Consider the following 15663-nt stretch of genomic DNA (forward strand, 5'->3'; position numbering starts at 1 on the left):
AAGCTGGGGTTTAAATGTATTTTAACAAGTTAAATTTATCTGTTCTTTTTTTTGGTTCTAAGTTCTTGTGTGGTTTGTTTTGGTTTTTTTGTAATTGTGACTAGTTGTCCTGCCCCAGGGCTTAGGATATAGAGTGAAATTGTACTAATCAGAATGATGTCCACACAAAGAAATGTCCTTTGGCTCATCTGATGGTCCAAATAACTTTATTCATCCAGTAACTCAATGACTCAACATATACATGTTTCGGCCAAACAGGCCTGCCTCAGGAGTCTTTAGAGTCTTCAAAATAATGTCAGGTGGTGTGATAGATAAATGTCTTTCATGTAAACGTAAGAGCTTCTGTAGCAGTACTCGGAGCCAAAAGGCGTGTCAGGCGTTTTTTTTGTTCTAGAACGCCCAGCACGCCTTTTGGCTCAAAGTACTGCTACAGAAGCTCTTACGTTTACATGAGAGACTACACATTTATCTATCTCACCACCTGACATTATTTTGAAGACTCTAAAGACTCCTGAGGCAGGCCTGTTTGGCCGAAACACGTATATGTTGAGTCATTGAGTTACTGGATGAATAAAGTTATTTGGACCATCAGATGAGCCAAAGGACATTTCTTTGTGTGGACATCATTCTGATTAGTACAATTCCACTCTATATCCTGTACATTTGAGTTTGTGGTTTTGTTTCCCCTGTTTTATTCCCTGCCCCAGGGCTCAGCATTCCAGGGAGGCACTGCTTTTCCAGATTTTAAAATTGTCAGGTCAATTGGTGTGCAGAGATTTGCTGTCAATATTCAAATCTGAGTGGAGCAAGCATGTTTCTGCTGAGTCCCATGAATATGCTGCTAAAACATAAGGTCAGCTACGCTTAAGGGAGATGAGCACCATGAAAATATTGAGTGCAAATTTAAAATATCTTGGAGAAAATAAAATCAGTTGAATTTTACAGAAGATTAGATGGCCAGCATAGTTGGGGTTTTAAAAAGGAGTTTGGAGAAGCTTGTACCAGAAAAGCTCAAACAGTTACTAGCCACGAAAATACTCATTCCCAGCAGCATGCTGTAAGGAATGGATGTAATCTTTTGGATTCTGCTGGGTATTAGCCACTGCCTGAGGTAGGCTACAGGGATTAATGGACTTTTTGGTCTATCCTAATACATCATTCTTTTTTTAGAAAGTGCTGGAGTGTTTACCTAGTTTTCATCAAATCTCCAGTGGCTGATGCAGATTATCACTGATAACCAAAGAGAAAATTACAGATCAGCTTCTCCTGCTGAATGCTATAGAGCCAATTTTCAGGCCATGGAGGGGAGACCGGTTAACTCCTGCAGTTTACACTGAGCCTGGATCTTCAAGGTCAGACTGTTTCTGATGACTGGCATTAAATATCCAGTCTATTTTTGGCTGGCTCAAACTTAGCCAGCTCCATAGATTTTTAAGTGATGGCCGTTTAAGTTATAACAGCCAAAGATAGACCAGCTCTTTGCATTACCTGATTTGGCCACTAAACATGGCCAGTCAGTGCTTAAAATCAGCAGCTATCGTGCACTATAACCAGCTAAATACTAAAATTCATCAGAGATAGCTGGCTGTCTCCCACTGAATATTAATGATTAACCAGCCAAAAGCTATTTAACCGGCCAGGAGCTGTTTCTGGCAGGATAAAAAGCATGAATATCAGGCGGTATGAGATGCACTGGAACATCTGTATGGTGCATATGGATTCAGACTTTTCATCTTAACTTAACAGGACCTGGGAAGTTGGCGTTCTTCCTTTAGAAGGTGGGGGACTGCCAAATTTCTTCTTACCATATAGAAGCTTATTAGTTCTGAATCAATTGGAGACAACAAAATTGAGTAGCTCTAAGATCAGGCTATACTATAGAGAATTATAGTAGTCGTGGGGGTGGGACAGGACAAGGGTGTAAAGGTCTTGGAGATGGTTGGCCAAGTAATGGCTATATAAATGCTCAAGGATAGAGCAACATTTCTTAAATTAGATATGTGGGAATCAAAGTAAAGAGACTTTTCAATGGTGAAACCAAGAATACATACTGAATCTTTTAGAGACATGAGATAATGTTATTCAATGGAATGAAATTTGGGGGGAGGGGGAGGTTTAAAGAAAAAAGTATGGCATCAGTCCTTGAAGAATTTAGCTTAAGCCATTTCAAAAAGCCTAAAGGAAACAGGAGAAGTAGAGTCACTGCAGAAATAAGCTGAATGTCATCTATAAAGAATTAAACACAATGATTGTATTATAGTGCGAGATAAATGTTAAACTTTTTAGGGCCAGAGATAGTCTCTCCCATGCAGTGTCCACAAGGCTCTGAGAAATTGTAAGTGAACTATGCCATTTTACTTGCAGTCATCGGATAAGATTTTAAACCAAGAAAGGGCTGCTACTACTGTGGTGATAAGTTGTCACTGCTCTCCCACATTTGATGGTTGAATGATTTTATAAAATCAACCATTATACCATTATAAGAGGCAAGTATAAAATCAACCATTCAACCATTATAAGAGGCAAGTATTGAATATATTATAAAGGTGATCTATGTCTGTTCTATAAACTTACTGAAGGGAAGGTAGGTAGCTGCTCAAAGGTAAGTGTAATTATATTCAGCAATAGGCTGGTAAGAGTAAGGGCTCCTTTTATCAAGGTGCGCTATGGGGGGTTAGCGCATTGAACATTTTATCCCGCGCTAACCCTCGCAGCAAGCCTAAAAACTAACTCCGCGTCAATGGAGGCGTTAGCGACTAACGCAGCAGGTGGTTGAACGCGCGGTATTCTGCGCGTTAACCGCCTACCGCACCTTGATAAAAGTGTATATGTGCAGTTCATAAAATGCAGTCACAACTAATAGTCTGAGAGTTCAATGCAGTTCCTCCCGTGACTCTGGGCAAGTCAATTAACCCTCTATTACCCTAAATATAAAATAAAGTACCTGTATAAAATATGCAAATGGCTTTGATTGTAACCACAGAAAACCAGTATATCAAAACAAGTCCCCTTTCCCAAAACTGGCCAGAAGTAATACATACCAGGTCTGACAATTTAAGTTCATGAACTTGCCACCGTGCACTTCCATTGGCAACACTGTACAAACAGCTCAGTAAGGTTTCATAACCTTGGTATATCAGTGCCTCAAAGCTGTGTTCATGTTGACGTGTGGCGGTGTCTTGCTGAGTGGCGTTCATTCTTGTTGCATCTTTTTGTGCCATTGTGAGAGCGTCGGCGCTTGAATTAGAGCAACAAACGAACGTTAAATTTCTTGTTAAACTTGGCAAGAGTGGAAGTGAAATCAGGCACATGTTAGTCCAAGTTTATGGGGATAATGCCATGAAGAAAACGGCAATGTATAAATGGATTAAACATTTTGTTCGATGCTCTAATTCGAGCTCCGACATTCTCACAACGGCACACAAAAACATACAAGAATGAACGCAATATGTCAACACGAACACAGCTGTGAGACACTGATGCCAAAGTTATGAAACCTTACTGAGCTGTTTGTGCAGTGTTGCCAATGTAAGTGCACGGTGGCAAGTTCATGAACTTAAATTGTCAGACCTGGTATGTATTACTGCTGGCCAGTTTTATAAGACGGAAAGGGTGAACAATTACCATTCAATGCTCCCCTTTGTTTTTGTTTGGAGCTGTCCCTCACTACTTCCCTCGAACAAGGGGGCTGCAGCTTTTCTTAAGTGGACTGTTCTCGTTGCCCTGAAATGTATTGAGACTGATGCTCCGGATTACTCCCTTTGGCGCTGTCGGATGATTACTCTCCTGATGTAGGAGCGGAGGGATGTGATGGACCTTTCTTCTCTCTCGGGTTGCATCTTTCAGCGCACTTGGGAACCATTTTGGACAACCATGACTCCTCTGGCTCGTAGCCGATTGCTTAACTGTCGAATCTTGTTTCCTGTCCCACCTTGTTGTAATTGGTGTGCCTATTTTCTTTTGTGTTTTTATCAGTCATGTTGTACCTGGAAGAAGGAGGACCCGGGGGGTGGGGTGGGGTTATTCGTGGGGAAGATCTGTGGAAAATGTTGATCTTGTTTGCATTTTGTTCTGTTCTTCAATTTGGTGCTTTTGATTAGCTCAATAAAATAAATTTTAAACATAAGAGGGAAAGGGGATTGGTTTTGATATACTGATTTTCTGTGGTTGCAATCAAAGCCATTTGCATATTTTATACATGTACTTTAATTTATATTTAGGGTAATAGAGGGTTAATTGACTTTCACAGAGTCACGGGAGGAATTGCATTGGGAACTGAACCTGGGTTTCAGTCCACTGCACGAACCATTTGGCAACTCCTTCACAAGACATTATCTGAGTGGATGAAAGTCCCTTGCAAAATTGCCCACAGAGGGGGCAAAGCGTGTTTTGCATACAGCGATGGACTTCTGTGTGTGAATTTATGCATAAACAAAGTATCCATTCTATCTTATAATTCCTTGTTTTAGGTAGACAAAACAACCATATTTGCAGTAAAAATGCTGCTACCCACTAAACCACTCCCTCTTGACACAGTTCCAGAAATGTGAACTTTAATCTTGTTCTTGAGGAATACTACTACTATTAATTATTTCTAAAGAAGCACACGTTAGTAACTGGAAAAATGATTGCTTGCCCAATTGCTGATCATGTGACTTAGAGCATAGGAATGTCATTAAATTCATTCTATCAGAATCTAGGAGTTGTAGGGGATAATGTTGCTCTGATGAGGGTTTTACATTGTTTGGGGTTTTTTTTAAACTTAAGATTATTCAAACTCGGGATAGGTTGAAGAAGTGAAAGAGTTTGAATGATCGTTAGAAAAATCACTGCCTGATGTGTCGCACATATAGGTTAACACAAAAATATATAAGGGATTAAGTAATTTAGAACAAATGCTCCAAAAATATACAAATCTAGGAACAAACAAAATGAGCTACACTTTTTTTTTTTAATATTTGAAATTCTCTTTTATTGTACCAAAATACATAAAACATGTACAATAATATTTCCACATCCTATGATTAAAAGTATATCCATGTGTTACATCAACAATTTAATATTTTGCTCCTCACAGTGCCATTTAGACACCCAAAAAGGTTCCCAGCTTGCTTGAAATTATTTGCCTATCAACAAGCTCCAGTATGAGATTTTACACCTCTCCATAGTTATAAGATATCCATTGTTGTAATATGAGTGGCTCCATGAAGAGCCAGTTTTTCAAAATCATATTTAGGGCACAGTGCCCTTTTTGTCAAAGGTGGGGAATGAATTATACCCAGAATGGTAATTGGAGTGGCTTTTATAGGGACAAATCAAAAATGTTAGAGACAAAAACATAGCTGCACCCAGAAGTTTAAAGTTTATTTTTAATTTGATATACTGCCTATCTTTAAGTCAAAGCAGTATACATAAATATAATCAGAGACAAATTCCCGCAAACATAAACTTGCTACAGAAGGGAAAGAGGGTCATTAATTACATTATAGTGCAAAATAAAAAAGGGAAAAAGAAATAGTCCTGGCTTGGTAATGTTTGAAGTTATTTTATATATCGAAAATGTCTTTTAAACATAAATGTTTTAAGATTAGATTTAAATTTTAATAAGCAGCCGTCTTGCCTAAGATGATTAGGTAGAGCATGCGAGAGAGTTGGCACAGTGACTGAGAAGATAAGTTTTCTGTGTGGTATCATATACGATATGGCAAATTGAAGGGATTAAGAGAAGATTTTGTTGAGTCGAGCGAAGTGATCTTGAGGGGGAATATGGTAGTAACAGTCTGGACTTGTAATTTTAACACAATAGAAATGCACAAAAAAAATGTGTCCTAAAAACCAAAATGAAGGTGCACTTATAAACTGAGCAGGGATCCTCTGAGGCATAAACATCCTCACGTCCCCTATGGAAAGAATCGCCTAAATATATGAAGTCTATAACAAAAATGTGACTCTCTCAAAATATGTACAAGTAATATGCAGCTTGAATATAATACAAAAAGGTCATGAATAAAAATACCAAACTGAATTTTATTTGATAGTGCAGTGTACAGTTGGAATGTGAATCAACCACACAGAAAAAAAAAAATTACTCCAGCCTTATTAAAGGAGATGGGACTTGATAATACTGGCATTCTGTAGCTACAATCAAAGTGGTTTACATATTATTATACAGATACATATCTTGAATCTGGGGCAATGGAGGGTTACAAGAAGTTGCAGTGAGAATTGAACTCAGCTCCTAGGTTGCCAGCTCACTGCATTAACCACTAGGCTATTCTTCCAGTATCGTCCTCTATCAAATTTATCTTTATCAGTATGTTTGAAGAGAGAGAGATCAATACATGGTCAATTTTTGGTTTCTTGAGCAACAGAAGAAGTTATACCTACACCAGTCATGGTTTTGTGCTAATTGTAGTTTTGTTGGCTTTACAGTACTGCCTGAAAAGCCAGAATTATCAAAACTAAGCTAATTCACCAGATGTTCTATAGTTACTGTGTATTTCTTAGTATGGAAACCATTTAATGCTTGGATGCATTTTCAAGCCTGTAGCAAAAGTGCAACACATTTTATCTCTTGCTAAATGAGAGATAGGTTAAGCCAGAACACCCTAGTTTTGGCCTGTATTAAATCATGGGGATTTATTCAAAGCAATCAGTTTCTTCGACTTTTCTCATATTTACGAGCTTTCTCAACAGTTATTCTGTTTTGGCTTTTCAGGGCAGTATAGTGGTTGAGATCTAGCCCTTAATTGAATGCAGGACAGAATGAGAAATAAGTATTGGGTCTGCTCGATGATAGTGATAATGAGATGATCAAATTTGAGTTAATAACTGGAGTGAATACATTTCCTTACACTGTCAGCCTTGAACTTTCAACAGGGTAACTAATGCTAAAAGGAGTTTAAATTAGGTGTGGACATAGTATTTTTAATCAGTCTTGGAAGCTTAAACCAGTGTTTCTTAACTTTGTCCTGGCGTACCCTTGCCAGTGAGGTTTACAGGATATCAACAATAAATATGCATGAAAGAAATTTGTATATAATTAAAGCAGTGTATGCAAATCAAGTTTATGCATATTCATTGTGGATATCCTGAAAACCTGCCTGGCAAGGGGGTACTCCAGGACCAAGTTGAGAAACACTGGCCTAGATCACCTTTCAGAAAGATGGAAGGGCAAACGACAGCCAGACTGGTTAAAAGTAATGGCTTAGTAAGGGGGGAGGGGGGCAAACTGCCCTAGGTGTTGACTTGGTGGGGGCGCTGGCACCTCTCTGCTCTCCTGTGCCAAGCTTGTGCCCTCCCTTCCCTGTCCCCACATACCTCCTTAAATCTTCGTCAGTGTGAGCAACTACAGCCTGCTGCTTAAACATAGAAACATAGAAAGATGACGGCAGAAAAGGGCCATAGCCCATCAAGTCTGCCCACTCTATTGACCCACCCCATTAAGTCTGAATGCTAATGACCTGTTCCTTAACTCGACCCTCGTAGGGATCCCACGTGGATGTCCCATTTATTCTTAAAGTCGAGCACGCTGGTGGCCTTGATCACCTGCTCCGGAAGTCTGTTCCAGTGATCTACCACCCTTTCTGTGAAGAAATACTTCCTGGTGTCACCACTAAATTTCCCTCCTCTGAGTTTGAGCGGGTGCCCCCTTGTGACCGAGGGTCCTTTGGGAAAGAATATATCGTTTTCCACCTCGACACGACCCGTGACGTACTTAAATGTCTCAATCATGTCACCCCTTTCCCTGCGCTCCTCTAGGGTATAGAGCTGCAGTTTGCCCAGTCTTTCTTCGTATGAGAGACCCTTGAGTCCGGAGACCATCCTAGTGGCCATCCTCTGGACTGACTCAGCTCGAAGCACATCTTTCCGGTAATGTGGTCTCCAGAATTGCACACAGTATTCCAGATGGGGTCTCACCATGGTTCTATAGAGTGGCATTATGACTTCAGGTTTACGGCTGACGAAGCTTCTATTGATACATCCCATCATTTGCCTTGCCTTTGACGAGGCCTTCTCTACTTGTTTGGCAGCCTTCATGTCTGCACTGATGATTACCCCCAAGTCCCGTTCCTCTGAGGTCCTAGCTAGCGTTTCTCCATTCAAGGAGTATGTTCTGCATGGATTTCCTCTGCCGAGATGCATGACCTTACATTTTTTAGCGTTGAAGCCTAGCTGCCATGTCGAGGACCAGTTTTCTAACGTGATCAGATCTTGTGTCATACTATCCTGTAGGTTGCTTTCACTTACTATGTTACACAGTTTGGCATCATCGGCGAACAGTGCTACTTTTCCCTGAAGCCCCCGGGTCAAGTCCCCTATGAATATGTTGAAAAGGGATGGTCCCAGGACTGAGCCCTGCGGCACTCCACTAGTTACCTCCGATGTCTCAGAGAGGGTGCCGTTGACCACCACCCTCTGAAGTCTTCCACTCAGCCAATCACTGACCCATGCAGTTAGTTTCTCACCCAAACCCATTGATTTCATCTTGTTTAGTAGTCTACGGTGTGGGACACTGTCGAAAGCTTTACTGAAATCCAAGTACACTATGTCCAGAGACTCTCCCAAGTCCAGCTTTCCTGTCACCCAATCGAAGAAGCTTATAAGATTGGATTGGCATGACCTGCCTCTGGTGAATCCATGTTGACAGGGATCCCTTAGATTCCCTTCATCCATTATCGTGTCTAATTTACCTTTAAGTAGAGTTTCCATAAGTTTGCACACTATTGATGTGAGACTCACCGGTCTGTAATTCGCAGCCTCTGCTCTGCAACCCTTTTTGTGCAGAGGAACGACGTTAGCTGTTTTCCAGTCCAGGGGGACTCTCCCCGTACTTAGGGAGAGATTGAAGAGCATGGCTAACGGTTCCGCCAGAACATCGCACAGCTCTCTGAGCACTCTTGGGTGTAAATTGTCCGGTCCCATGGCTTTGTTCACCTTGAGTCTTGAAAGTTCTCTGTAAACATCAGCTGGTGTGAACTCAAAATTCAGAAATGGGTCTTCCTTGTTTTCCTTTGCTTCCAGCCGTGGCCCGTGCCCTGGCGCCTCGCAGGTAAAGACTGAACAGAAGTAATCGTTCAGTAGTTTGGCTTTTTCAGAATCTGTTTCCACATAATTCCTGTCTGGCGTTCTAAGGCGTACTATCCCGTCTGCATTCTTTTTCCTGTCGCTAATGTACCTGAAGAAGGATTTGTCCCCTTTTTTAATGTTCTTCGCTAGAGTTTCTTCCATTCGAAGTTTGGCCTCCCTGACTGCTGTTTTGACCGCTGCAGACTTTGTCCTGTATTCAATGTTTGCTTCTTTTTCCCCCGTGCGTTTGTACAAGAGAAACGCTCTTTTCTTATCCTTGACGAGGTACGAGACCTCATCAGTGAACCATTGGGGTTTCTTTTTTCTTTGTTGTTTAGTTACTGATTTTATGTAGCGGATAGTTGCCTCATGAAGGGTCGATTTCAAGGTTGACCACATAACCTCTACATTCTCCGTTACTTCTTGAACCTGAAGCGTCTGATGGACGAAGTCTCCCATGCGTGTGAAGTCAGTGCCCCGGAAATTGAGTACCCTTGTTTTTGTTTGTGATCTAGGGAAGCCTTTCCTAAGGTTGAACCATACCATGTTATGGTCACTGGTGGCTAGCGGTTCTCCCACCGAGATCTCTGAGACGCTTTCCCCGTTCGTAAGTACCAGGTCCAGGATGGCCTGGGACCTAGTGGGCTCTAATACCAATTGTTTGAGTCGTACTCCCTTCATGGACGTTAATATCCTCCTGCTATCATAAGTAGTCGCTGAAAGTGTGTTCCAATCTACATCAGGCATGTTAAAGTCTCCCAACAGAACAACGTCTCCCCGTAAGGTGATATTCTCAATGTCTTCAATTAATTCAATGTCCTTGTGCTCCGATTGTCTTGGAGGTCTGTACACGACACCCAGATACAAGCATTTTTCTCCGCCTCTGGCCAGGTTTACCCAGATGGATTCCCCAGTGTACTTGATATCTGTGATTCTGGTTGTCTTGATGTTTTCTTTGATATAAAGTGCTACCCCTCCTCCTAACTTACCCTCTCTGTCTTGGCGAAGCAGGTTGTATCCTGGTATAGTTATATCCCACCCATGAGAGTCTGTGAACCATGTTTCTGAAATTGCTACTACGTCTAGGTCTGCATTAACTATTTCTGTTTCCAGTTCTAGAAATTTATTCCCTAGGCTGTGTGCGTTAACATACATAGCTCTCCACTCTTTTTGTTTACTAAGCTCATGCAGAGAACCACCCATTTGAGTTAAAGTGTCTCCTAGCAATTCTTTTGCAGTAAGGGTACTTACCTTAGACTTAGAAGCGGAGTTTTGGTTCGCCACATCAGGATTGTTACTTACTGCTCTGGTGTAAAAGTGGGTACCCACCCCCGACTTACCTAGTTTAAAGCCTTTCGAAGTAGGTGGGCTAGTCGGTGTCCGAAGACGTTCTTACCTCTGTTGGTCAAGTGGAGTCCGTCTGGTCCCTGTAGTGTCTCTCCGTGATTCAAGAATCCGAAGTTCATCTCCCGGCACCATCGTTGTAGCCACTCATTCGTCTTCAGGATACGTTCGTCCCTGTCCCTTCCTCTGCCCCTAACAGGAAGAATTGAAGAGAATACTACCTGTGCTGTCTGCTTCAGCCTCTTTCCCAGAGCTCCGAAGTCTCTGGCTATGTCCTCCAGGGTGTTCTTGGCAGTGTCATTCGTTCCGACGTGGATGAGCAGCATGGGGAAGTAGTCCTGGGGCTTGAGAAGTCTATCAAGACAGGTGGTCACATCTCATATTCTGGCTCCAGGAAGACAGCAGACTTCCCTCGACTGCATATCTGGTCTGCATATTGGTCCCTCGGTGCCCCTCAACATGGAGTCCCCAATGGCTATGACTCTACGCTTCTTTTGGGTGTGTCGATCCATTGTCCCCGGAGAAGGAGCTATGTGTTGATCCTGGTCTTGCTCCACGTCGGTAGTCTCCTCCTGCAAGATCTGGAATCTGTTCTTCAGGTTCAGATGTGGAGTCGATGTGAAGCTGTCCTGGTGAGAGAAAGAGTAAGAAGGTGAAGAGTTTGTAAATGGGGGGCGGGGTCTCCTACATTTACCTGTGGATGAGGTCACCAACTGCCAGGAGTCAGTGTCTCCATCCATCTCCTGAACTCCAACAGTTGGTTTCTGTGGTGACGGCCCTGGCGTCACCATGGGAGATCCGTCACGGGCCCGTTCTGTGATTTGGGACAGTTCCTGCACTATCCCATCGATATAGGCCTCGTCCTCTCTAATGCCTCTTAGACGTTTCACCTCCTCCCTGAGGCTCCTGAGTTCCTGCATGATGTCGTCATCCTGCTGGCTGACCTCCTCTGTCTGTGTGGAGGTCATAATGTACTGCTGTGGGATGGTCTCGGTCTGCACGGAGACGTCCTTTCATGGTGCTGTGTTCTCCTCCGTCTGTACATAGGTTGAGGTCATCTCCCGGATCACCTCAGTGCAGGGGATGCCGACCTTGCTTGTAGGTTTCACACTCCTTGTCCGCCCTGCCATAACAACAAAAGGGAGAGAGTAAATGTGAGAGTATAAGAGATAGTATGAGAGTATGAGAGATAGTATGAGACAGTAAATGTGAGAGAGAGAGATGGTATGAGAGATAGTATGAGAGATAATATGAGAGTATGAGAGATAGTATGAGAGTATGTGAGGTTAGGGCCTCTGAGGTTAGGGCGTCTGAGGAGTAAAGTTGAAGAGTTAGGTGTTAGAGAGTTCAGAGTTAGGTGTTAGAGAGATCTGAGCAATAGGGTGTTTAGAACAAAGGATATGCCCTACGGTGTTCTGTTTGGCTCTTCTTAAGGCTCTTCGCAAAGGCGCTCTCGCTAAGGCGAGCGCCTTTGCCGCTCGCCTTCGCCGCGCGCCGAACGGCCGCGCGCCGTTGGCTCGCCCCCTTTTAAGGGGGAGCCCGGGCGCTGACTCTGCCTCTGATGCGGGGGGGTGGGCGGAGCTTCCTCTCGCCGCTACCCCAGCTGATTTTCTGCCTGCCTGCCTCTGCCCGACTCCTTTGGCGGCTTCTTCTACCTCCCCTCTGGTCCGCTGAGCCTCTCCTGCAGCACGCGGTCAGAGTGCAGGTCGCGCTCGGCTCGACTCCTTTTAAGGGGGAGCCCGGGCGCTGACTCTGCCTCTGACGCGGGGGGGTGGGCGGAGCTTCCTCTCGCCGCTACCCCAGCTGATTTTCTGCCTGCCTGCCTCTGCCCGACTCCTTTGGCGGCTTCTTCTACCTCCCCTCTGGTCCGCTGAGCCTCTCCTGCAGCACGCGGTCAGAGTGCAGGTCGCGCTCGGCTCGACTCCTTTTAAGGGGGAGCCCGGGCGCTGACTCTGCCTCTGATGCGGGGGGGTGGGCGGAGCTTCCTCTCGCCGCTACCCCAGCTGATTTTCTGCCTGCCTGCCTCTGCCCGACTCCTTTGGCGGCTTCTTCTACCTCCCCTCTGGTCCGCTGAGCCTCTCCTGCAGCACGCGGTCAGAGTGCAGGTCGCGCTCGGCTCGACTCCTTTTAAGGGGGAGCCCGGGCGCTGACTCTGCCTCTGACGCGGGGGGTGGGCGGAGCTTCCTCTCGCCGCTACCCCAGCTGATTTTCTGCCTGCCTGCCTCTGCCCGACTCCTTTGGCGGCTTCTTCTACCTCCCCTCTGGTCCGCTGAGCCTCGCCTGCAGCACGCGGTCAGAGTGCAGGTCGCGCTCGGCTCGACTCCTTTTAAGGGGGAGCCAGGGCGCTGACTCTGCCTCTGACGCGGGGGGGTGGGCGGAGCTTCCTCTCGCCGCTACCCCAGCTGATTTTCTGCCTGCCTGCCTGCCTCTGCCCGACTCCTTTGGCGGCTTCTTCTACCTCCCCTCTGGTCCGCTGAGCCTCTCCTGCAGCACGCGGTCAGAGTGCAGGTCGCGCTCGGCTCGACTCCTTTTAAGGGGGAGCCCGGGCGCTGACTCTGCCTCTGACGCGGGGGGGTGGGCGGAGCTTCCTCTCGCCGCTACCCCAGCTGATTTTCTGCCTGCCTGCCTCTGCCCGACTCCTTTGGCGGCTTCTTCTACCTCCCCTCTGGTCCGCTGAGCCTCTCCTGCAGCACGCGGTCAGAGTGCAGGTCGCGCTCGGCTCGACTCCTTTTAAGGGGGAGCCCGGGCGCTGACTCTGCCTCTGACGCGGGGGGGTGGGCGGAGCTTCCTCTCGCCGCTACCCCAGCTGATTTTCTGCCTGCCTGCCTCTGCCCGACTCCTTTGGCGGCTTCTTCTACCTCCCCTCTGGTCCGCTGAGCCTCTCCTGCAGCACGCGGACCAGCTTGTGCTGCCATGGCTCCCTCTGAAATCACTACTGGGTCGCATGACCAGGAAGTGACGTCGGAGGGAAAGCCAGCGCCAATGTAAGCAGCAGGTCGGAGAAGCTGCTTGCGCTAGCAAAGATTGAAAGAGGTATGGGTTTGGGAAGGGATGGTGTGAGTGTGGCATTGGGGGGTGCCACCACCCCTGCTATGCCTCTTTTAAATGGTAAGGTGAAAAAGGCTCTTAGAATCGAACATTTTAAAAAAAAAAACTGGAAAAGGAAGAAAATAGGAATAAGCATAAGTAGTGGTAAGTTATATGCAAAGCACTGAAAAGGAAAGTGAAAAGAATTTGAAAAGGTTGTCATAAAGGCAAAAAATAAAAACTTTCAGGTACATTAGAAGCAGAAAGCTTGTGAGGAAGTCAGTGAAACTGTTGTATTTCACAACCCAGGCCTTGGGGCACACCGGTTTTCAGTATATCCACAATGAATATGCATAAAATATTTGTATACCAAAGAGGCACTGTATGTCAGTGCTATGTAGCTAGCCAGTTTCGGCTGGCTAAATGGCATAGAGCTGGCTATCTAACAATAGTCAATGGGAGATAGCTGCTGATCACCTGTTGAATATCTGGCTTAGAGCATACAGCTGGTTACCAGTCAATCACATAACATAGCCAGTTGCCGCCAATATTCAGTGGCTCGCCAGCTAAACTTTCAGGTACATTAGAAGCAGAAAGCTTGTGAGGAAGTCAGTGAAACTGTTGTATTTCACAACCCAGGCCTTGGGGCACACCGGTTTTCAGTATATCCACAATGAATATGCATAAAATATTTGTATACCAAAGAGGCACTGTATGTCAGTGCTATGTAGCTAGCCAGTTTCGGCTGGCTAAATGGCATAGAGCTGGCTATCTAACAATAGTCAATGGGAGATAGCTGCTGATCACCTGTTGAATATCTGGCTTAGAGCATACAGCTGGTTACCAGTCAATCACATAACATAGCCAGTTGCCGCCAATATTCAGTGGCTCGCCAGCTAAGCTTGGCAACTAAATGGAGCTTCCTAAAAATGTGGTCTATCTTTGGCCATTAAGACTTAGCCAGCTACCTGCTGAATATTGGCTTAGATAGCTATGCCTTGGCCAGCAAAAATCAAAGGAAATTCAGTGCTTGTCACTGGATATGGTGCAGGCATTGATTCTGGTATTGTTGTGGACCATGTGAAATTGCCAGCTATCTCCTGCAGTCTGAATATCAGGGGCAGGGAAGGGATTGTGAATATTCTGAAAGCCTGATTGGCTGGGTGTTCTACTCCCCACTCCCTCCTCCCCCGGCAAGGATTGGATTGAAAATTGCTCCATTAACTCATTAAGTAGAAATACTGCTCAAGAAGGACAAAATCATACAGGGGAAACTAACCCCCTGTTTTACTAAGTGTTTTAGTGCACAGGTAGTGCGTGCTAAATCTACACACGCGCTAAACGCTAATGCATTCATAGAATAACATGCATGCGTTTAGCGTGCTAAAAAGCATAGCACACCTTAGTAAAAGAGGGCCTAAGGGCCTGATATTCAAAGCTATTTAAATGGCCAGCAGAGGCTCCTACCTGGTTAAATAGCTTCTGACTTTTTAAGTCAGTGATACCTAGCGAGTCAATTTTTCAGGATATCCATAATGAATATGCATGAGATTGATTTGCATTCACTACCTACTTGGTGTGCAACTCTTATCTCATAAATATTCATTGTAGATATCCTGAGAAACTGAGTGGCTGGAGTTCCCACAGGATAGGTTTCGGAATCACTGGCCTAAGTTGTGATATTTAGTGGCAGTTAGACAGCGCCACTGAATATCATCACAGACTGCTCTTGTACTGCCCAGTTAGTGCCAGGGCAGTCAGTGGTCAGAGTATAGGAGGAGCCAAACGCTAAAATTCATAGTAACTTTTTTCAGGTACATTAGAAGCAAAAAGCCTGTGAGAGAATCTGTGGGACCATTACATTATCAAGAAGCAAAAGGGACACTCGAGAAGCCCAAGGCCATACTTAAGAGACTGACTCTTTGTTTCAGTTTTTATGGAAGAAGATGTGAGATCTACCTACACCAGAAATGGTTTTCAAGGGCGAAGATGCAGAGAAACTGAAAGGAAGCTGTACTGAACCAAACCGACAAGTTTAAAGAATGCTAAATCACCAGAAGTAGATGGTATACACCCCTGAAAGAAATCAAACATGAAATTGCTGATCTGTTAGTGAGTGGGTAACCTGTCGCTAAAATCGTTCATAGTACTTTAAAATTGGAAAGTGGTCCATATAATGCCAATTTTTTAAAAAAGGATTTTGGGGGGTGATCTGGAAAATTA

This window comes from Geotrypetes seraphini, chromosome 8, assembly GCF_902459505.1.
Source record: "Geotrypetes seraphini chromosome 8, aGeoSer1.1, whole genome shotgun sequence".
NCBI lineage: Eukaryota > Metazoa > Chordata > Amphibia > Gymnophiona > Dermophiidae > Geotrypetes > Geotrypetes seraphini.